The following is a 23,227-nucleotide window of genomic DNA, read 5'->3' on the forward strand; positions in this document are numbered from 1 at the left end:
CAGGTCTCGAGCATTTACGATCCAGAATTGCAGACGAATTAGTGCGACAAGTGCCTTTGAGCCAGCATGATAGTGTTGCACATGAAGAAACTGCACGTAGTGACGAACAAAATCATCTTTGCTGGGAAGTATGATTGGATGTTTCTGAACCTCCGGAGCATTTGCCAATTCGAGACGGCCGCCAACCTTCAATAGTTGATATCCGTCTGTAATTTGTAAAAATGGATTTAGAAATTTTATATGACTTGATATTTGCCTATTTTTGTTCAAAGCGTGAATTTCATCTGCGAAGTGTTGCTGCTGCAGATTCCAAATAATGCAATTAAATGCACGCTGTAGCTCTTGAGGTGATGGCGAGGGCGTAGACAGCTCAACGGGTTTCCGAAGCGCGTGTATAAAGCGCAGCATCCAAGCAACAATTCGCAAACAACGACGATGCGAACTTATGTTTCTGAGTGTGTCGAGTAGATGATTGATATCCGTCGTAGCCTTGAAAGCTGACTTGCGCATCTCAAGTGCTACAATCGCAGGATCTGGTTCATGATGTTTGTCTCTTGGCCAAGTGTTTGAGCTCTGCCTTAGATACGCCGGCCCCATAAACCAGATTGATTCGTTCAATTCGATGGGTGTACACCCCCTCGAGACCAGATCGGCGGGATTCAATTTAGTTGGGACATGTCTCCAATGACAGTCCGGTGTAGCTTCTTGTATGTCAGAAACGCGGTTTCCAACAAAGGTTGATAGTGTCGACGAATGTTGCTGTATCCAATGAAGAACTATCGACGAGTCGCTCCACAGATAGGTTTGTTTCGATGTGAAAATCCCCTTGATTTTCACGTAGAGTTGGGCCAGTAGGTGAGAAGCAGCGAGTTCCAGTTTTGGTAGCGATAACTTACGAGTTGGTGCTACTCTGCACTTTGACGTGATCAGGTGAACTTGAACCTCGCCGTCCGCTGCGACTGTGCGTGCGTAAATGCAGCATCCATATGCACGTATGGAAGCGTCACAGAATCCATGCAACTGCAACTCCTTGGTGTTCGGCTGCATACAGAATCGAGGTATTTTCAGCGACTCTAGTGAAGTAAGTGATGCAGCAAACGATTTCCAAGCTAAATAAAGGTTTTGCGGCACAGACTCATCCCATTGTAATTTGACTATCCACAGTTCCTGTAGAATGATCTTTGCTGTCACAATGATTGGCGCTACCAATCCCAATGGATCAAAAAGTGAAGATGCCACAGATAAAATTGTCCTCTTGGTGATTGCGTCAACGGAGCATTTGGGTCGAAAGGCAAATAGCAACACATCCAGACTTTGGCTCCATGCTAAGCCCAATGTGCTAGTAACTGAGCCATCTTCCAGATTCAAATCTTTGATCGTGCTGTCGTCGACAAAGTCCGGATGATTCGAATGCCATTTTGCTAATTCAAATTTGCCCTTGCCAAGTACTTCGATGACCTCTGCCTTGAGTTGTTGCAGGCCTTCTGCTGTGTCATGCCCACAAAGAAAGTCATCCACGTAGAATGATGAATTTATAGCTTGTGATCCCAATTTGTGAGTTTGCATATGTAGATCAGCCAAATATTTCATACTGCGTATGGCGAGATATGGTGCTGAGGCCGTACCATATGTGACTGTGTTTAGTGAATATGTCCGTAGTGGTTTGTCTGTTGAATCTCTCCAAAGAATGTATTGGAACTTGCGGTCACGATAGTCCACCAATACTTGCCTGAACATTTTCACTACATCTGCAGTCAGTGCATATTTGTACGTTCGAAAGCGTAACAGAAGCGTATATAGATCAGTCTGAATAGTCGGTCCAACCATTAGCAAATCATTGAGTGATTGTTGCGATGAAGTTCGATTTGAGGCATCGAAGACAACTCTGAGCTTCGTTGAAGTGCTATTTGGCTTGAAGACGCAGTGATGTGGTATGTAATTATGTGGCTCGTCAAGCCTTGGTGAGTGTACCAAACTCATATGATTTAAATCTTCATATTCGCGCAGAAATGCTATGTATGCTGCCCTTAACTCGGGATTGCGATTTAAGCGCCGTTCCAGTGACTCGAATCTCAGCTTAGCAGACTCGTATGAAGATCCTAGATGTCGTGGGTCATCCTTGAATGGTAGCCGAACAATAATTCTACCATCTGCTTGTTGGCGTACAGAGCGAGTAAACATTTGTTCGCACTGCAGTTGCTCAGGTATGAACTTGTCGATTGGTTTACTCAAGTCTTCGATACGCCAGAGTCGTTCCAAATTGTTGTTTATTGACTCCTCCTGTGAGAGCGAGTAGCAGTGCGTCTGTTGCTGTCCTCCCTTATAGCGTCCAGACACAATCCATCCAAGTAACGTTTTCTGAAGCATAGGAAGGTTGGGACCCAATTTGATTTGTCCCACTGCAAGAATTTCAAAAAATGTTTTAGTGCCAATAAGTAAATCGATATGACGAGTTTTGTGAAACTTCTCATCAGCTAAAGGTGTGTTCTTCGGTATGTTCCATGATGAAGTGTCGATGTCCGATTCTGGCTGATAGGCAATGTGTGACGTTACGCAGAAATCAATGGGCATCTTGAAATCCTCCAAGCGTGATTTGATTGTGGCCGAAGTGCCAAACTTGATGTATGTGTGTGACTCACCAACGCTACAGATTCGCATGTGACGTTTGACCTTTGGCAAGCGTAGTGCTTGTGCGAACTGTTCTGAGATGAAGTTCACCTGTGAGCAAGAATCCAATAGAGCACGACCGATCCTGTAGTTTCCAGATGCATCCATGACCTCAACGATGGCCGTTGCTAGAATGACTTGGTCTGTTCGATTGGTGTGTGTATGTGTCACCACATCATTTGAATTCGAGCCGCTGGGCAACATAGTTGTCGATCTACTCACAGCTGCCTCTCGATGTAGTAAGCTGTGATGAAGTCTCGAGCAACATCGACATCGTTGAGTAGAAGGACACTTGGATGCCTGGTGGCCCTTGCCAAGACAGTTTAGGCACAGACCATGTCGTTTCGCTGCTTCATAGCGCTCTGCAACCGACATCTCTTGAAGTCGACTGCAACGTGAGACTCGATGCTCTGAGCTAAGACAAAGAGGACATGAGTGAGTTGAACAATTAAAAGACAAACCATGTCGCGTGGTTGTCTGGCTTCGTGGTTTGCTAGCAGTCGCTGTACGGGCCTGGCTCGATTCGGACTTACCGCATGATTCCAAATATTGGCAATGCCTCTCAACTACCTGTACACATAAATCCCACGTAGGCAACTTGGAATAATCCAATGATTCGTTCCATTTGCGCTTAGTTTCCATGTCCATCTTATCCATAACAATGGCTATTAACATTGCCTGTGCGATTTGTGCTTCGTTGCCTAATGACTTTAGCGAGTTGTACAATGCTGTAGAGTTGTCAATCAAACTTCGAATTTCGTGGCTGTTTGACTTTGATACACTCTTGAGCATAAATAATGACGAGATATTGTCCAAGAACACTAATGTTGGGTTGTCGTAGCGTTGATTCAAACGATCAAGTGCCTTTCGGTAGTTTTCAGGTGTGATCTGAAATGCCTTTACCGTTTCTAATGCTGGTCCCTTTAAGCAGCTGATTAGTTGATTAAACTTCTCGATGTTTGATAAGCTGTTCTGTTGATCCACCATTTGGTTGAATAGCGCACTAAAATTCTTGTAGTCCGCATAATTGCCATCAAATGTAGGTAACGCAAGTCTGGGCAGCTTGGCCGACGATAAGAATGTGGGCCCAGATACCGCAGCGAATGTTGATTCGTGTATATCCTCCGTGAGTTGCTCTGTAATGCAAACCTTTATTTCTACATACAGTTCCTCCAATTCGGTGCGTCCTGTATCGGTCGAACATTCCTTTTCAATTTGAGTCTGCAATACCATTGCTTGCTTAAAGTAAGCTTCCAAAATTTCCAAGCGACACTTTAATTCAGCTTGAACTGGTGCAGATTTCCCTTCTCTTAATTTGGGATCGACAACATTGCGGATGCGGCTAATATTGCGGCGAGTATTCGCGCGCTGTGTTTTAAGGCTCTCCAGAGACATTATTCGATCAACAACAACTTTATGGGTTTATTTAAATAACGATGATCAAATTCACTACCAGAGTTAAACCCAAATTGCACAAAATATTTATTAGCGCGAAGAAAAATGCAAGTGACTAATTTCACTCAACTGAGCTAATGTTGCGTGATGAATATAAGAGCGACGAATAATGCAAGAGACAAATTCCACTCAACTGAGCTTGCAGAAATTCGGCGATGAGTTTCTCTCAATAATATCAAGTGAGAAGAGTAATTCCAGCGGTGAATTGTATATGTATATGTGTATGTAAGTGCGTTTGTGATTAACCGCACTTATGTATTTCGAATTCGACGAATATGATTTATCCAAACGTTTGACGAATATGATGGTAAGCGCACTGCCAATAACTTGCTGCTGCGATCGCGGGGGGATCGTAGGGGTAGCGAAGTGACGAAGATTGCAAAGCAGAAGCTGCTTTGCTGCGAGAGATTGACGAAACGAAGAAGATGACTCGGTGATGCGACGACGGGGGTCACAGAGCGCCAGCGAAGTCAACCAAAGCGAATGACCGGTGCGAACAGCAAGGCAAGCGAGTGCATGCACAACTAATAGCTTGTATGCTGATATATCCCACTTATGCACAGAAGTATGTATGCAGAATATGTCTGTACATAAGCCAAACTATAACTCTAAATGCGTTCCACGGAATTTGAACAGCAATGCCCCACGTTGGGCGCCAAAATGTAAGATCAGAAGCGTTTTTCTGTCTAGCATGAGTTCAGAGTATGGGGATGCTGTTCTAACTAAACTAATGAGCCGTATATGAAATTCAGCGCATCGTAGGTGCAACGTTTATTCGTAGAGTTATTAATATACACTAAAAGTACAAACGTATGAGCAAGCGCAGCTTGCTTAGAGCTAGGCGAATTAATGCAAGTAATAAGAGTTCACCACGCAAGAGAGACAGAGTAATTAGGGTGAACCCAAATGTAAAAATATAGGTATAAAATTCAAGTTAACAATAAGATAAGTGAATTTGGCCCAACAACCATTATACCCTGATTCCCATCACAATGGGAATATAAACATATATATATATATATATTTATATATACATATATAATAATAAGACCGACGTTATAGTTTAAATACAAAAAAATTATTTCTTAAATAAAACTTATAACGGAGTACAATTATTCTTACGCGATGTAAGAGTGGTATTAGAGCTATATGGAAACTAAACTGCTGATTGAAAATTTGTTTGTCTTATATAGCTAGAAATGTATATCGATGGTGGCGTGATTTTGGTGAAGTGAGTGTCCTGATCGCTGCCAAAAATTCTGAATATGCAGTTCCCACAAGAAAGGTTTCGATGCGTTGGAGTGCGACTTGTTTATATGAGTGGATGATCGGATGATTTTTTCTAAGCGGACGCATGGGCGATTTGTTTATAAGTGGCCGATTTGTTTATGAGTAGTTTGCTAGGGCGATCGTGGCTTTTGGTGTTGTGTTTAAGTGTGTGTGAGTGCTGATGGATATATTACATGCCCATCCTAAAGAGAGTAGCCTGTCCTCAGGCGGAAAATGTAGAATACAATTGTGGTATGGTTTATAATGGTGAAAGAGTTTCGGGGAGTAGTTGCTCTTCTGGTGTTGAATTACTTGATGTTATTGCTGTTTCATATCTTATGATAATTTTCTTAGATATTGTCTTAAATTTAATGATTACAAATAGTGTTAGACTTATAATAGTAATTATAAAAGTTGTAGTGGTTATAATATTGAATGTCTTTAGTATTTTCTTAAACTATTTGCTTTGTTTGTAGTAATGATATTGGTTCTGTTTTTGTGATATTATTTGTTACATAGAATGTTTGTGTGTAGATTAATTGAGATGTTATTTATTTGAAGTTTACAGTTATATATTTTAATTATGTTATTACCCTGAATATTAATATTATTTTTATTACAGTTTTGAATGATTTTTGTTTTTGCGTAGTTCCAAGTTACAATAATGTTTGGTTCTATATTGATTTGGTATGTTTGAAATGTTTTGGTATATTTGCAGTCTGCTGATCTTTGAGTTATTATACTACTAATACATTCGTTTGTTTCTTTGTGGTTTTTATATATGCTTTATTATTTAAGATGTAGTAAGTCTCAAAAGTATTTTCTAATAATGTATTATTTTGATTATCTGAGTGAGGTAAAATCTTAAAAAGTGGTGTTTTGCTAATTTTTTTTTTTTTTTTTTTTTTTTTTTTTGTACATGCGAAATTATGAATATTTCATTTGTGTCTGATTTAAACCAAGTAGAAGTCTTTATGTTTAGAATTTTTTCAGAATTTATATTTAACATATGCTGATGCTGTATTTCGATGCTTTGATTGAGGGCGGGAGATGCCATTGATAAAAGTGATAGTAGTAATATGGTGATTTCTGAAATTAGGTGTCGTATTTACATTCGTTAGTGGTTTGTCATCATCTATTAGTTTCTATGTAATGTTTTTCGTCAGTTTGTGTTATTTGTCCTGTTTTCTTGAATGGTGTCGTTGTTTTAGTTTTAAGTAGAGTTGTAGTCTGTGTCTATTTCGAAGTCGATTCGGTTATGGTTATAAATGTATAGAATGGTTTCGAATTTCGTCTGTTTGTTTTCTATGTTGGATTCTGTATTAATAATTCTAAGTTTTTCGTTAATTGTTCGATTAAATCTTTCTATGTCTGAAATACCGTTTTTGCTAGTAGTGATATCGATTATTACTTTTACGGATTGTAACCAAGCTTGGAGAGCAGCGCATATAAATGCTGAATCTTTGTCAGCATTGATTTCCCATGTCATTGAAAATTTTTATGATTGCTCTTTTAGTTTCGAGCCAATAACGACTGTTTATTTCTACTAAGTATCCGTATTTTGAATATATGTCAATGCAAGATAAAAATTGTTTGTTGTCGATTAAGTAAAAGTCCATGACGTATTTGTCTCTGGGATTGTATACTTCTGGGGTGATTTCAAAAGTCAGTTTTGTGTTTCTGTTTTCGGTTTTAGATAGATTGCAAATTTCGCATTCGTTAATAATATTTTGTATTAGATTTTGGTGGTCTGGAAAGTAATATTTTTCTCTGAACCAGTTGGTCGTTTTTGTAATACCGGGTTGGAGTAATTTTTTCTGATTTGAAAGAATTGTTTCTTTAAATTCTGCAAAATTGAGGATATCTTGTAATTTTGTTGAAGTTCTTAACGTTTTCGTTTCACTATCGGGATTTATAATTTAGGCATAAGCTTTTTGGAATATTGGGAAATCTGAGAGGTGATGAAAGTATAAGGCATTATTCTTTAGGCAAAGGTATTCTTTAATTATGTTTTTAGCAAGTGTATCTGTCATTTCTATGTATGTTATATTTATTTTTGTTTTATGGAAATAATGCATTATGTCGATTTTGTCTTCGTTACCTTTTATGAATTCAATTTGTCTATTATATAAGTTTAAAGGTCTTTCTGAAATAGGTATTAAATTTAGATTGTCTTCCTGAGCACTATGAATGGTTGCTCGGGATGCTAATTTCTTCTCCTAAAAGATTTTCTTTTAGTTTGATTCTAGAGAGGGCATCTGCTACGTGGTTTTCTTTTCCTGGTAGATATTTAATAGTATAGTCGTATTCATTTAATTTAATCTTCCATCTTTGTAATTTCATGTTTGGTTCTTTAATATTGTGTAACCACACTAATGGCTTATGATATATGGTAGATATTTAATAGTATAGTCGTATTCATTTAATTTAATCTTCCATCTTTGTAATTTCATGTTTGGTTCTTTAATATTGTGTAACCACACTAATGGCTTATGATCGCTGAGGATTTGGAATTTTCGACCGAAGAGATATGGTCTGAAATATTTGGTAGCCCATACGATGGCTAATAGTTCTTTTTCTATTGCTGAATAATTAAGTTCGTGATCATTTAATGTTCTACTTACGAAACAGATTGCTTTGTGGTCCTGTGAGAGGACTGCTCCTATAGCCACATTACTTGCGTCTGTGGTTAGAGAGAAAGTTTTGTTGAAATCTGGATAGATTAGTATTGGTTCATTTGTTATGAGTACTTTCATTTTTTCGAAGGCTGAGATGAAATCTTGGTTAGTTATATCAATTTTGGATTCCTTTTTTAATCCTAGAGTCAATGGTTTTGCTATTTTGGCAAAATTTGGAATAAACTTGCGGTAAAATCCGGAAAGACCTAGAAAAGATTTAATTTCTTTAGGTGTTTTGGGAATTGGAAAATTTATTATAGCCGCTACTTTATCGGGATTAGGTTTGATTCCTTCTGTTGTTATTATGTGTCCTAGGAATTGTGTTTCTTTTTTTAGAAATTCGCATTTGTCTAATTGGAGTTTTAAATTGGCTTTGCGTAATCTGTCAAATACCTTTTTTATGGAAGTTAAGTGTTCATCTAGTGAAGTTGAGAATATGATTATGTCGTCGAGGTAAACTAGACAGTCTTTGAAGATTAAGTCTTCTAAAAGGTTATTCATACATCTTTGGAAGGTTGCAGGGGCGTTTTTTAACCCGAAAGGCATGCGAGTGAATTCATAATGCCCTTGTTTTGTTGAGAATGCAGTTTTTGCGATTGATTGAGGGTCCATTTGAATTTGATGGAAGCCCTTAGCTAGATCGATAGTGGTAAAATATTGGCATTTGCCAAGTTTATCTAGGATTTCATCCATGATGGGTATTGGGTATTTATCATCTATTGTGACTTCATTAAGTCCACGATAGTCAATGACTAAACGATATTTTTTTTCTTTGGAAGCGTCCTCTTTTTTAGGTACGATCCATATGGGTGAACAATAGGGTGAATTAGATTTTCTAATGATTCCCTGTTCTAACATTTCGTTAATTTGCTTGTTGACCTCTTGGTCAAGAATTTGAGGGTGTCTATAAGGGTATTTATAGATAGGGTCCTCATGTTTGGTTATTATTTTATGTTTGATTGTACTAGTAAAGGTCAAATTTTCACCTTTTCTGTACTGGATGTCACTATAGTCGTGAAGTATTTTTTTAAAATTATTTGTTTCTTCTAGATTTAGATGATCCTGTCTGTATTCGTTTTTTTCTTCAATATTATTATTTATTTCGTACGAAAATAAGTCGTACTAAAATTCTGTTGGAGGGTAAGGAGTTTCAATGGAAATTTCTTTATCATATTTGAATTTGAAAGTGTAGTTTCCTATGGTTATGTTCTCTTCTGCATAATTAATGATGGCTTTGGATGCCGAAAGGTAATTTCTACCTAATAGTATATCGTAACTGTCTGAGAAATTGTGACAATAGAATTTTTGTATAGTGGGGCAGAGTTTGCTGCTTGCGAATGAGACGCTTTTATTGAGTTCTATTAAACCTTTAATGGTTTGAACTTTTAGATGTTCTTTAGTTTCTAAGAAGTTGAACAAGTTTTTATTAATAAGGTTTATGGAAGAACCTGTGTCTATTATGCATTTAAGGGGTGTGTTATTTAAGATGAGTCTGATGTAGGGGTTTGTTCGATTGGTGTTATCGGTCTGGTTTGTTCCAAGGCAGATTGATGAAAATTTTCTGACCAGTCCATTTTAGTCTGTCCGCTGTTGATTTCTCTAGTTCGTTTAGTTGGTTGGTTAGGGAAAGGACTTTGAGTTTGAGTGGTCTGTTGATAGTTTAGAGGATTTTGTTGCGTTTCGTAATTTAATTTGTTACGGAACTCAGTATAAAGTTGTTGGTTAGAAGGATTATTCAGTCCTGCTGAAGTGGATTGGTAGTTATTTTGCTTGTAATTCGTTTGGTTTTGGGTTGGTTTATAATTTGTTTGAGTTTGGTTTTGTTTAGAATAATTTTGGGAATCAGTTGACTTTGAAGAATACTTGGGTTTGTCTCCGAAACTATTTTCATATAAGCCTTCTCTTTGGGCTACTTGTTTTAAATTAGACACTGTTGAAATATCAAATTTCGCTAAGGTCATATAGAGCCTATCTGGTAACTTTCTAGTAATAACTTCTTTTACAGTATTATTCATTGCATTTATATAGAGTGTAGCATTGGCGGGATCGCCTTCTAAGTCAATTTGTATACAATTCTGAATGTCGTATGTTCTAATTCTTCAATAAACTTACGAAGGCTTCCGTTGAAATTGGTGTTGTACAAACGTCGTAGAAATTCCTCGCAAGGTGTGTGAGTTTTGAATTCACTAATCAAGGCGGATCGAAGACTAGCCCAACCTGCGGCTTGTGTGAGTTGCGACACTCGTTGCGCTGCTCCAGTTAGTAGCATCTCGATGGTTCCATACATTAAGCTATGCTGGCGGACGTCCTTTGTTGGATATAGTTGCAATATGTAGTCGATGCGTCTGATGAAAGCACTTAATCCATTGGTGTCACCGTCGAATGTAGGCACCTGCCTTAGAAGAGCTAGGGCCTGATTGAGGTGGGTCTCCGACAATTCCAGAGTCATGGTGGAGCCGTTTAGTAGGTTTCTGTTCTTTTGACTATTTCTCTTAATTGGATTAGTCGTTTGAACAGTTTTTGGTTTAATTCACTTTTAACTTGCACACAGTTGGCATTTAATTGTGATTGAATTGTTCGTTCAGTCGATTATATCACTTAGTTGGATTCATCATTTATAGTTGAACGGGTTGCTAATTTTTTTTTTTTTTGGTATAACACTTATGACTTTGTTGGGATCGAGAGATATGTAAGTCCCGGACACAAATGTTATGTAGTGGTTGATTTCCACTACGCAGAACTAAATAGTCAAGCGGGTCTATATTTTAACTAAAAGTCTGGTTGCACACGCGAGAGGTCACGTAGTACTTTAGCGGATTAGTAATGATGATCTCAATTGTTCACCAAACCAATCCTACCGGCTGCGCCAATAATAAGACCGACGTTATAATTTAAATAAAAAAAAAATGTATTTCTTAAATAAAACTTATAACGGAGTACAATTATTCTTACGCGATGTAAGAGTGGTCTTAGAGCTGAATTGAAGCTGAACTACTGATTGAAAATTTGTTTGTCTTATATAGATAGAAATGTGTTTCGATGGTGGCGTGATTTTGGTGTAGTGATTGGCCTGATCGCTGCCAAATATGCTGAATATGCAGTTCCCACGAGAAAGGGTTCGATGAGTTGGAGTGCGATTTGTTTATATGATTGGATGATCAGATGATTGTTTCTAAGCGGACGCTTGGGCGATTTGTTTATAAGTGGCCGATTTGTTTATGAGTAGTTGCTAGGGCGATCGTGGCTTTGGTGTTGTGTTTAAGTGTGGGTGAGTGCTGATGGATATATTACTAAATATATATCGTTTTTATTATTATTATTATTATTATATATATAGTTACGTATTCATCATACTCCAACAATTAGAGTATTTGGTGTGCATACATAATTTCTCTTATAATCTCCCTTAAGCCACTCTGTAGCTTAATCTTACGACTCTCAAAGCGCTTTGTAACGGCAATGTCATCCCATGCTGGAGCTTTATAGCTGCCAACGCCGACGCATTGCATTGTAAGCTTAGAATTAGAGTCAGTTGTAAATTTGCATCATAAGAAGAAACTTGTTCAACTCCAATGCTATTAAAATAAAGTTATCTTTCTATTTAACTAACCGCATTGTTTAAAAATGTTTAAACTCTATGAAGTCATTTTATTTGATTGGTCAAATACTAGTACCATCTCCCAATTGTGCGGAATCAATAAAAGACAATGAAAAAGTGCGTCAGTTAAATTATAATCAACTGCCACAAACATTTCAAACAAAAATTATTGAGTGGAAACCACCGTATCCGCATAAGAACCTTATTTAAATCGTGAGTGAAAATTTGACCACGTAATAAAAAAAAAAATAAATAAAATATGTCGCTGACTGAAAACCATAACCAACTACCTTCAACTGGGAGTAGCACAAATATGCTTACTGAAGGCTAACTCAATCAATTGTTAATGCAATTAAAACAAATTCCAACATTCGAGGGTCAAGAAGATACTCTTGGGCCGTTTATTCGTCGACTGGATTATCTGCTTGCTCTCTATCCAACACATGATCTCAGACAGCAAAGAATAATCTTAAAAAATTATAATATAATAAATAAAAAATTACCTGATCGTATGTTCATGATTTTAGCACGTCATGATATATCTAGTATTTCTAAGCTAAAATGTGTTGCCCAACAAGAAGGCATGTATGAAGATAATGTAAACTTAATTCTCGTATAAAATAGTAGGAAATTAAATTCAAATATCAATCTTGATAGGCCTTCTAATAAAGAAATAAATAATACTTAAATGACTTCATACAATAATAGTCCATCTCAGCAAAAAACTAACGAAATTGTCAGCAATCAATATCTTATACCGCACCATGTCCGACAGAACACATTTAATCAGGGACGACCTTCTTTACCACCCTCTTTACCATCACAAAACCCACAAATATTTAAAGAATTTCAACAAAAACTCGTACAAGCTCAACAAAGTGATGCCCATAGAAAGTCAAGTCAAGGTTATTCGATACCAAATTTAACTCAACCTCAAAAGCGCCAACGTGAAAGTACAAGTGGCCATCAAAGGATGGAAATTGATGATTACCATCATATAGAAATGCCGATTGATCAATACTATTATCAAAGTTGCGAATATCAAAATAATGGTGACGAACCTTATTGCGAAACCGACCATCAGAATCTTAATCATCCATACCAACAACCAGATGAAGATAATGCCGAAAATTTTCGTTTATCAGCCTCCCAACACACCAATATATTGCCTTAAAATTTAATAATAAACTCTGTTGTTGTCTAATTGATACAGGTAGTTAAATTAATATTATGCGCCAGAATTTCTTTAACCTACCCATAACATTAAAGCCTACAGCAGTTCGTGCATTGCAAGGAGTGGTGAATTTGAACGAACTAATTACTGTTCAACCTAATGAACTTTTCCCAGTAGAACAGCATTTTTACATATTTCCACACTATTATGACATATTATTAGGACGCAATTTTCTAAAGGCAACTAATTCAATTATCGATTATTCCAGAGATCAAATTATAATAAACAATAAAACAATTTCTCCTGGCAACAATAAAAATTTCACAATTACTCCAGAGCTTACTTACGCTATTGAAAATCCAATAGACGAGCAGCCTCAATACCGACTCGATCACCTCAATGAAGAAGAACGGGCAAATTTGCTGAAGCTTTTAAAACAGTTTATTGACATTCAGTATCGCGAAGGCCAAATCTTAAGCTTTACTAATCAAACCAAACATAGAATTGAAACCATTCACAATAATCCCGTTTACAAAAAAAATTACAGTTATCCGTTCGCCGCCGAGCAAGAAATAGACGCTCAAGTTGAGGAAATGCTTCAACAAGAGATTATCAGGGATAGTAATTCATCATATTGCAGCCCCTTATGGGTTGTGCCCAAAAAACTAGACGCTTCAGGGAATCAAAAATATAGAGTTGTCGTCGATTATCGAGGATTGAACGAAATCACCAAATATTGACGAAATTCTAAGTAAGTTAGGCAGGTGTCAGTATTTTACGACAATCGATCTTGCAAAAGGCTTCCACCAGATAGAAATGGATCCAGATTCCATCACCAAAACTGCATTTTCAACCAAAAATGGACATTATGAATATACACGAATGCCATTTGGGTTGAAAAACGCACCAGCAACTTTTCAGCGTTGCATGAATAATGTTTTGAAAGAGGTAATAAATAAATGTTGTTTAGTATATCTCGATGATGTCATTGTATTCTCGACATCATTAACTGAACACTTGGAATCGTTGAGAAAGGTGTTTAGCAAATTAAGAGAAGCCAACCTAAAGTTGCAGCTTGATAAGTGCAATTCCTTAAAAGGGAAACAAAGTTTTTAGGTCATATTATAAGCCCATATAGCATCAAGCCCAATGAAGATAAAATAAAATCAATTAAATATTTCCCTCTTCCCAAGAGTCCAAAAGAAATAAAATCATTTCTTGGATTATGCGGCTACTATTGGAAATTTATCCCAAATTTCGCACAAATTGCAAAACCTATTACCAATTGTCTTAAAAAAGGAAATAAAATTGATTTAAAAAACGAAGCTTATCTCCAGGCCTTTGAAAAATTAAAAATTCTAATTTCAAGTGACCCAATACTTGTTTGCCCTGAATCGAAAAATTGTTTCAAGTCACAACTGATACTAGTAATGTAGCAATAGGTGCTGTTTTGTCACAAGAAGGTAAAGCTATTTGTTTCGCTAGTCGAACACTAAACGATCACGAACAAAACTATAGCACCATTGAGAGGGAATTATTGGCCATTGTTTGGGCAACAAAATACTTTCGGCCCTATTTATTTGGTAGGACTTTCGAGGTATTAAGTGATCATAAGCCATTGGTTTGGCTTCACTCAATACAAGATCCCAACACGAAACTCCAAAACTCAGAATACGATTTTACAATAAAATACATCCAAGGAAAAACCAATTATGTAGCCGATGCGCTTTCACGTATTCAATTGTAAGAGCATTATTATATTTGAAAGATATAGAAAGTTACGCTGAATTTAAAGAATTAATATTAAAACAGCATATTAAGCTTATCCACCCTGGCATAGAAAAAATGTTAAGACTTTTCAAAGATTCTGGTAAATTGATACAAGTCATTATTAATCAATGCGATGTTTGCCAATTGTCAAAAACAGAACACAGATATACTCAAATGGGCAAGCCGATAACACTCGACGCAGACAGAGACTCAGCTTTCACAAGTAACGCAATTAAACAATGGTTGACTTCGGAGGAGGTTAAATTAGAATTAGCATCAATAAAGACAGGGGTTGCGGACATTGAACGATTTTACAAAACCTTAAACGAGCGTATTAGAATAATAAATACTGATACTTACGTTGAAGAAAAGCAGATGAAAATCGAAACTATCCTATTCATTTATAATCATAAAATTAAACACAATAGCACAGGTAGAACACCAGCCCATTTGTTTATTTTTGCAGGCACCCCTGCATACAGTAATCAAATCTTAAAAACACAAAAAATTAATAAAGTCAATGAAAATAGAAATTCTTTTGAAGTCAATACAAAATATAAAAAAGCACCAATATTGAAAGGCAAACTCCAAAACCCATTCAAGAAAACTGCCAAAATTAAGGCTGTTGATGAGTAACACTTTAGCGAATTGAACAGAGGAAGGGAGTTTATTCATCATAAAAATCAATTTATGCGTAAGAAGGATGTTAATGACCCTAACTATCACACCAGGCCTCCTGAACTTGTTCGTATGACTCATACTGATGACAATTGATTCCACATATCCCTACTCCACATATCAATAAAAAAAAAAAAAAAAAATATATATATATAAATAAAAATAAAAATAAATAAATAAAATAAACTAAATAAATTGTTGTAGTGGTGGCGTCGCCGATAAGTAAAAAGACCGGGTTGTAATTTCCTCGTCTTTATTTCTTAGATTAAAGCTGTGTTGCTCGTATAGCATTAGTAAAAGATATATATGTATGTTGCCTCGTCAATACCAGGAGAGGCCAGTGTCCGTGGAGGGGGGACGAGGTTCTCCGCGGGGCGCCGAGTACAGCGAACCAGTAGGAGAACTGGGTTATGTTATTAACAGAGTGCTGTTAATAACATAACGTGTGTTGCGGGAGGAGCAATTCTTGTTAATGGGATCTGGCATTAACATACTCCCCCCCCTTGCAAGGATTGCAAATTAAGACGTCGCGTTCGAAGCTGGAGATCTCTTGGTGTGCGGAACAAAGCTGTCCTGGATATGCAGGAGCGTGTGGTGATTCTGGCCACACGTTTTGCAACGTCCTTTGTTGCGGCAGGATTGCCCGGAGTGCTTGTGAGCCAAGCAGTTCGTGCAGTACTCATGTATAAGTACCGCGCGCATCCGTTTTTCCTCTGAAAGGCCCAGAAACCGCTGGCAGTTTCGGAGACCATGGGCTTCTGGGCATACGCGGCACTGGAAGGAATTGGTACCACGTGGCTTGCTGCTTTCTAATGACGGCGTCTTTATCTGGAAGAACGAATGAGTTGGAGGTTGAATTGCTTGTTCGATAGAACATAACATGGAGGTTAGTTCGACAGCACAAGGAGGACGAGGATCGAGTTGGAATGATGGGCCTGAGTGAAGGATATCATTCAGGCTCTCATTGAAACCGATCCTCACTTTTGTATTGGTGTTGTCGGGAACTCGGGATGGAAGAGTTGCCGGAATCTCAAGTTTTGTCTCACCCGGAACGGATACTTGAGTTGTGAACGAGGAGACCATTTCCGGTGAAGTTCGTGAAAGTGGACCAGTCAGCACCCAACCGAAAACAGTCTCTAGACCTAGAAGAGGTCCACAGATATTCGGATGGTAACCTCCCTGAATAATAGTCGGAAGGATACCCGCACCTAGAAGGACATCAATTTCTGAACTCTTGTAGAACTCGGGATCAGCTAGCTGAATATTCGGCAGCTGGTTCAATAAGAGTTGCGGAATCGGAAATGAAGGGAGTTTACCGGCAAGTTTTGGAAGGACGAGAGCAGAAGCTTCGATTCGTAGTCTCGGCTTCGAAGGAGAACCAATGTCAAAGCTGCATAACTTTTGTGCATGAGCTGTAACTGCTTGATTCAAGCTGGAAACTTGTGTCTGCATGGATTTGAAGGGCAACTTGATTTTGCGGAATAGTCGCTCAGAAATGAAAGTTGCTTCGGATCCTGAGTCGACTAAAGCACGGGCGGGATAGATTGCTCCGGAATGGCATATGTTGATCACCGCCATGCCGAGGAGGACACCTCGCGTGTTGGCAGCCAGATACGTTTGGACGTTGGACATAACTTGCGTACGAATTGGGGCTATAGCTGTTGCGGATGCAGCAGCAGACCGAGTAATATTGTCCCTATGGAGTAGGGTGTTATGTCGACCATTACACTTGAAACAGTTGTGCGTACTGGTACACTCTCGTAACTGGTGACCCTTAGCGAAGCAGTTCATGCAAAGATTCTTTGCTTTGATGTATGCCTCTCGTTCATGGATAGACAGCTGGAGAAACCGAGGGCAAAATCGAATTGGATGGTGCTGTTCTGAACACAGATCGCACAGATTCACTTGCGTTGTGAAGGAGTTGACTAGTTTGGGAGTGGCAGAGCTCGCGCATCTCGGAACTGAGATTGGAGCTGTTGGTGCAGAACGATCACCTTCCATAGCCTCGAGAGCAAGAGCACGCTCGCTAAGAAAGTGACTAACGTCCTGCCAGGCTGGAATTTCTGTTTTTTGTGTCAGTGAATGCTCCCAGAGAGATCGAGTGTGATCTGGCAATTTGGATGTGCACACGAACACAAGGATACAGTCCCAATTCTCCGTAGAGATTTGAGCATGCTCGATTGCAGTGACGCATCTATGAACGGTGCCATGCAACTCTCTGAGAGCCGAGCCTGATTCCTTGGTGACTTTGGAAAGGTTGAGCAGGATTTTAAGCTGGCTGTTGACTAACAGCCGCTTATTCTCGAACCGATCACACAAGGAGCCCTAAGCCGCTGCAAAGCCGTCGTTTGTGAGAGGATACTCTGCGACTAAGGCATTTGCATCGCCTGCTGTCTTTGAATTGAGGTGGAATAACTTTTCCACCGGAGTCAAGCGCGGGTTTTGGATATAAATGGCAGTAAAAAGGTTGCGGAATGTTGGCCAGTGCAAGTAGTCGCCGTGGAACACTTCTGTATCAACAGGTGGAAGGCGACAGCCTCCAGACGAGGCGAAAGTAGCGGACATAGGAGCGGGTGGTGTACTCGATGCGGAAAGTGCGTCGATTTGCACCCCCAGGTGCGTCGTACACCGCTCATACACAGTGTAGCAGTTGTCGAATTTGGCCTCCATGGCTTCAACTTCGCCACTGCTCGCCCCTTGGTTCAACGCTCTGGCACAGACCTTATATTGCTGCTCAGCATCATCCCACAAGGCCCTGACCCGCTCTCGGCGGATCTCGAAGGCCCGGAGTAGAGCCGCCTGGGTGGCATTAGAGTCCCCGGGACCGTCAATGCGGGCTTCGAACTTAATAAGCCTATCCGCAGCCGCGATGAACTCGGACAGAGACATATTTAATGGATTTGCGGGCTTCGGACTGGACCGGGTTACGACCGGACTGCGCTTGAAAGTGTTGGTGGTCTGTGGTTTCCCGGACGGAATGGGAGATGCGGAGGCACTGCGTTTAATCAAACGCGAAGCGGGTACCTTAAGTTGCGCTCGACCCGAACGATCAGACATGGAAGCTAACTAGAAATTAGCTGGCGGAAATTTCTGATACAGAGGTAGAAAGTCACTCAAAGAACAGAGTAATGCAGTTGACAAAAACAAGGAAGTTGTCAACTGAATTTTGTAGAACAAATTGAAAAAGAAAATGTCTTGTTAAGCAAATAAACGAAAAATGGAAAAATTTAATAAATTTAATTAGGATAAATTAAACAATTAAATTAATTTATTAAGCTGGGGATATTTCCTTTTAACAATAAAAGAAAAAAAAAACAAGACTAAAAATCTATTTTCTATTTATATTGCAATAGTTTTTAAATTACGATGAATTCTGATCGTGCAAAACTATCGTCACGAAATTGTGGCGGCCGGTGATAATTATCGGAAAAGTTATTGATACTAGTTACGATCTCAGCTGTTTGGACACAAAGCAAAACAACCAATTTAGCAATTTAAGTTTATTATTTTTTATTGTGAATTTATATGTTAATTGTGTTGCTGGGCTGTTTAGAAGTACGCGAGTGGAAATCAAATAAATCCAAGGCTGCTCGTATGTGCATACATGTATGTATGTACATATGTATGTATGTCTCTCTGCAGCCGGCGACTAGTATATGAGTGTAAAATAAGTTATTTTCAAGTTGACTCTCGCTTGGGCTGAGAGAATAAAAGAACTTTTGATTTACGGCTGGTGCCGGAGTAATGAATTGATCGTGACGTTTTCTCGTGAATACAAAACAGAACTAAAACTAAAGTGTGGGACAGCGAATCGGCGTGCCGATTTGCTCGACAATAATGCTGACACCCGCACACAAATGTAAGGAGTCAGATTACTGTTGCTGTCCGCTGTGGTCAGGGCGCTGAATTTAATACAGTTTCGTCAGCACCATGTCACAAGCTTCGGCAAGTGAGAGAGAAATATGCTTATGCTATGTTTGTGTTAACTACTCTCCCCTTAAGATTTTGACCGACCTCGCTCAAACTAAAATCTCCAATCACCCCCTGGATCTCGTGCGAGGCTCGTCTTCTCCTCCAGACTAAGTGGATGAGTGTGGAGCCACTGATGATGACGCTGATCCCGGTGACAATGATAAGCCAGATTTTGGGTGACCCGGCAGATTGGACCTCTTCTTGGAGCTCTTGGATAACGCGTAGGTTGTGGTGATTCATCCTCTAAAGGTGTGGCATGCTGAGGACTGGGTCGTGAATGATCACGTTGAGTAGAGGTGACACGGCGATGCCTGGTTTCTTGCTAAGGGCTTCGCTCTGGTTCCGTACTTGGTCCCGTTGATTATGGCCGACGTTTCGAAAGTGACAAGGAAGGTGCCGTTTACTGATATTGTTGGGCCGTCGCCCGTGGTCACCTGGGCCGGGCTTTCGTTTATGATCAGAACGCCGTCGTCTACTTGGGTGACAGTCTCCAAGTGGCTGTAATAAGAAGTAGGGCCACGACGAAGTGCCTGTCCGGAGAGAAGTGATTAATTCTAGATGTTTTTTTTCCTTTTTTTTTTTATTTACGATGTTTGCAATTTTTTTGTTTGTTATTTTTCTTTTTATATATATATATATATATTTTTATATATATATATATATATATTATATATATATATATATATATATATATATAATATATATATATATATATAAAATATATATATATATATATAAAAAGAAAAATAACAAACAAAAAATTGCAAACATCGTAAATAAAAAAAAAAAGAAAAAAAAACATCTAGAATTAATCACTTCTCTTATATATAAATAAAAAGAAAAATAACAAACAAAAAATTGCAAACATCGTAAATAAAAAAAAAAAGAAAAAAAAACATCTAGAATTAATCACTTCTCTCCGGACATATATATATATATATATATATATATATATATATATTTTTTTTTTTTGTTTTTTTACTTCAAGTTGTCCCTTTTTTTTATTTATTTTTTATATTTATATTTATATTTATATTTATATTTATATTTATATTTATATTTATATTTATATTTATATTTATATTTATATTTATATTTATATTTATATTTATATTTATATTTATATTTATATTTATATTTATATTTATATTTATATTTATATTTATATTTATATTTATATTTACACCCTCCCCTTAATAAAAACAGACGTTCCTAGGTCTGCCTGCACTTTTTCCTCTGAGCATAAGGGGGTAAGTTTGTTTCCTAACCTTTTGTTGCTCTTCACTAAAACCGTCTCTCCGACTTCAAACACCCTGTTCTGTCTGGTCGGGTTGCACCTGTTCATGTTGTTCTTTTGTGCGTGTTCGAGTTTTCGCTTTATATTTTCCGCGATTTCCTCTGAGACTGAGTACATGACCTCGATTGGGCTCATGTCAGTCGTTGAATGTATTGTCCGGTTGTATTCTGTTGTCGCTCTCAGGATGAGCTCAACGGTATCGTCAATTTTTTTGTCTAGCTTCATGCATCTGGCTATTTCCGCCAAGGTGCTGTGGAAGCGTTCGACTTGTCCGTTAGAAACGCTGTGCAGAGGGGGCGTGTTTACGACGTCTATGTTGTAGCCGTTTTTTAGAAGAGACGTGATTGTCTCGGAATTGAATGCCGCCTCGTTGTCGCAGCAGATTGTTTTGATTCTGGGGAACAAGTTTACTAGCAGCAAAATGGGCGTCTTGACGTCTACTATCGTCCGGGACGTTATTGGATGTACCACGGCCATTTTCGAGAATTTGTCTATGCAAGTTAAAAACAATTTCTTGTCGGTGGAGAAGATGTCGATGTGCAACATTTCGCCGACATATGAGGGGATCGGGGTTAAACCTAACTCCTGTTTTTTCGGGTGGCGGTCGTACTTTGCCTTGGCGCAAACTCTACAATTCGCTACTACCTCATTAGCTATTTTCGTCATTTTAGGGAAGAAGTAATCCCTAAGAATGTGTTTGATGTTTTCCTGCACTGCCCTGTGAGCTCGATTGTGCTCGGCCTCAACTATTTCTCTTTGTTCCGACTTGTCTGTAACGTCTGAGACAAAATTCTTGCAGTATAAGAATTTTGTGTTCGGGAATGACTTGACCAACTCATGTTGGACTGCCGCCAACGTTGGCAAATCGCAGTGAAGGGCGTTAACCACGCTCGGGTTCACGACGTCTTTGATGTCATTTATGACTCCGACTTTTTCTGTGAAGTGGATGATGTGGCGGTTTTTCTCGCCGAAAAGTATGAACTTACGATATCTTGGGAACTGGGCCTGTTCTAGCACTATCTGGTTTCTAAAGCAATTTAAGGGTTTTTCCGTCGTTTCGACCGTGTAGGTCAGGGACAGCTCACTGTGTATTGTGGCTGCATCGGACATGGCCTCTTCCTGAAGAGCATTGATGTTTTGTCTTGAAAGGGCGTCTGCAACGAGGTTTTCCTTGCCTGGCTTGTAGTGTATCTTAGCGTTATGTTCGTCTATGTACGCTTTCCATCTCTTAATCTTTGCGTTGGGGTTCCTATCTGAAACAGCGAAGGTAAGAGGCTGGTGATCAGTATAGATGTTGATGTCTCGAGTTCCGTACAAGTAGTGCTGTAGTTTACCTAACGCCCACACGATGGCCAACAGCTCTCTTTCGTTTGTAGCGTAGTTGGTCTCGCAATCTTTTAGAGTCCTCGAGATCATTGTAATGGGCTTTCCTTCTTGGGATAATACTGCCCCTATGCCGTATGAGCTGGCATCCGTCGTCAGGTCAAATGGTTTTTTAAAGTCCGGGTACCTCAGGATGACATCCTCCGATGCCAAGATATCCCTTAGTTTCTGGAACGCGTGCCTCTGCGCGTCGTCGAAATTCACGATGGTTTTTCGTGAGAGATGCTTGCTGACGGATCCGTTTTCGCCTTTCATTATTGCCGTCAGCGGTCTCGCTATGGCAGCAAAATCTTTTATGAAGCATCTGTAATAACTGGCCAGTCCCAGAAACGACCTCAGCTCGTAGAGGTTCTTTGGTTCTGGGAATTCTTTTATTGCTTTAACCTTTTCGGGGTCGGATTTTGCTCCTCCCATGGTAACTATGAATCCCAAGTACTCAACGCTTTGTTTAAAGAACTGCGTTTTTTCCTTTGAGACTTTCATGTTAGCGCGGCATAAGCTTTTGAGAACCCAGTCTATGTGCCTGACATGGTCCTTTTCGTTTTCGGAAAAAATTATGACGTCGTCTACGTCTACGTCTACGTCGTCTACACATAAACGACTTTCCAATTTGTTCTCGTAGGACGTCGTCGATTGCCCGCTGAAAGATACTGCCCGCATTCTTCAGGCCAAAGGGCAACCTACAAAATTCATACTTTCCTCCATTTACGGAGAACGATGTTTTTTCTCTGTCCTGCTCTGCTAAATATATCTGATGGTACCCGGATTTTAGATCCAAGGTCGTGAAGTATTTAGCTTTGCCTAAGTTGGCCAAGATCATTGAGATGTTCGGCATCGGGTATTTGTCTGCGATGGTCTTTTCGTTCAGTTTCCTGAAATCGATGACGAGTCGCTTTTTCCTGATACCCTCTTCATCGTATCCCTTTTTATCAACGACCCATGTCGGGCTGTTATATGGGGATTTTGATGGCCTTATGATGCCGTTGTCTAGGAGATCCCTGATCTCTTTAGTGACGAAGTCGGCCACTCCCATTGGATGTGGGTACAATTTGGAGTAGATGGGCTGGTCGTCTTCTGTGCGTATCGTCGCTATGACCGAAGTGTTGAACGGCAGTGCCTCGTTAGAGGTCGAAAATGCCTTGATGTTCTTCAGAATCATTTTTTTAAAATCCTCTTTTACCATCTCGGGTACCACGATATCGTTGACGTTAGTGAAATTAACGTTGTCACAGAAGTGATGTTGTAACTTTTCGTTAGTTTGCCCATACTTAATTGTACCTTTCTCA

At 39.0% G+C, this 23,227-nt stretch overlaps 2 long non-coding RNA genes across 2 annotated transcripts in view; one reads left to right on the forward strand and one right to left on the reverse strand.

The window, feature by feature from the left end:
* LOC149090895 (uncharacterized) overlaps window positions 1-23,227 on the reverse strand; it is a 130,945-nt gene that overhangs the window by 87,972 nt on the left and 19,746 nt on the right. The gene's annotated exons all lie outside the window — the stretch shown is intronic.
* LOC149090896 (uncharacterized) lies at window positions 16,216-18,444 on the forward strand. Its single transcript, XR_016197375.1, has 2 exons — window positions 16,216-16,731; window positions 16,792-18,444. It is a non-coding gene; the product is annotated as an uncharacterized LOC149090896 (long non-coding RNA).

This window comes from Drosophila navojoa, chromosome X (assembly GCF_054131105.1).
Source record: "Drosophila navojoa isolate 15081-1374.11 chromosome X, UAZ_NAV_1.0, whole genome shotgun sequence".
Classification (NCBI taxonomy): Eukaryota; Metazoa; Arthropoda; class Insecta; order Diptera; family Drosophilidae; genus Drosophila; species Drosophila navojoa.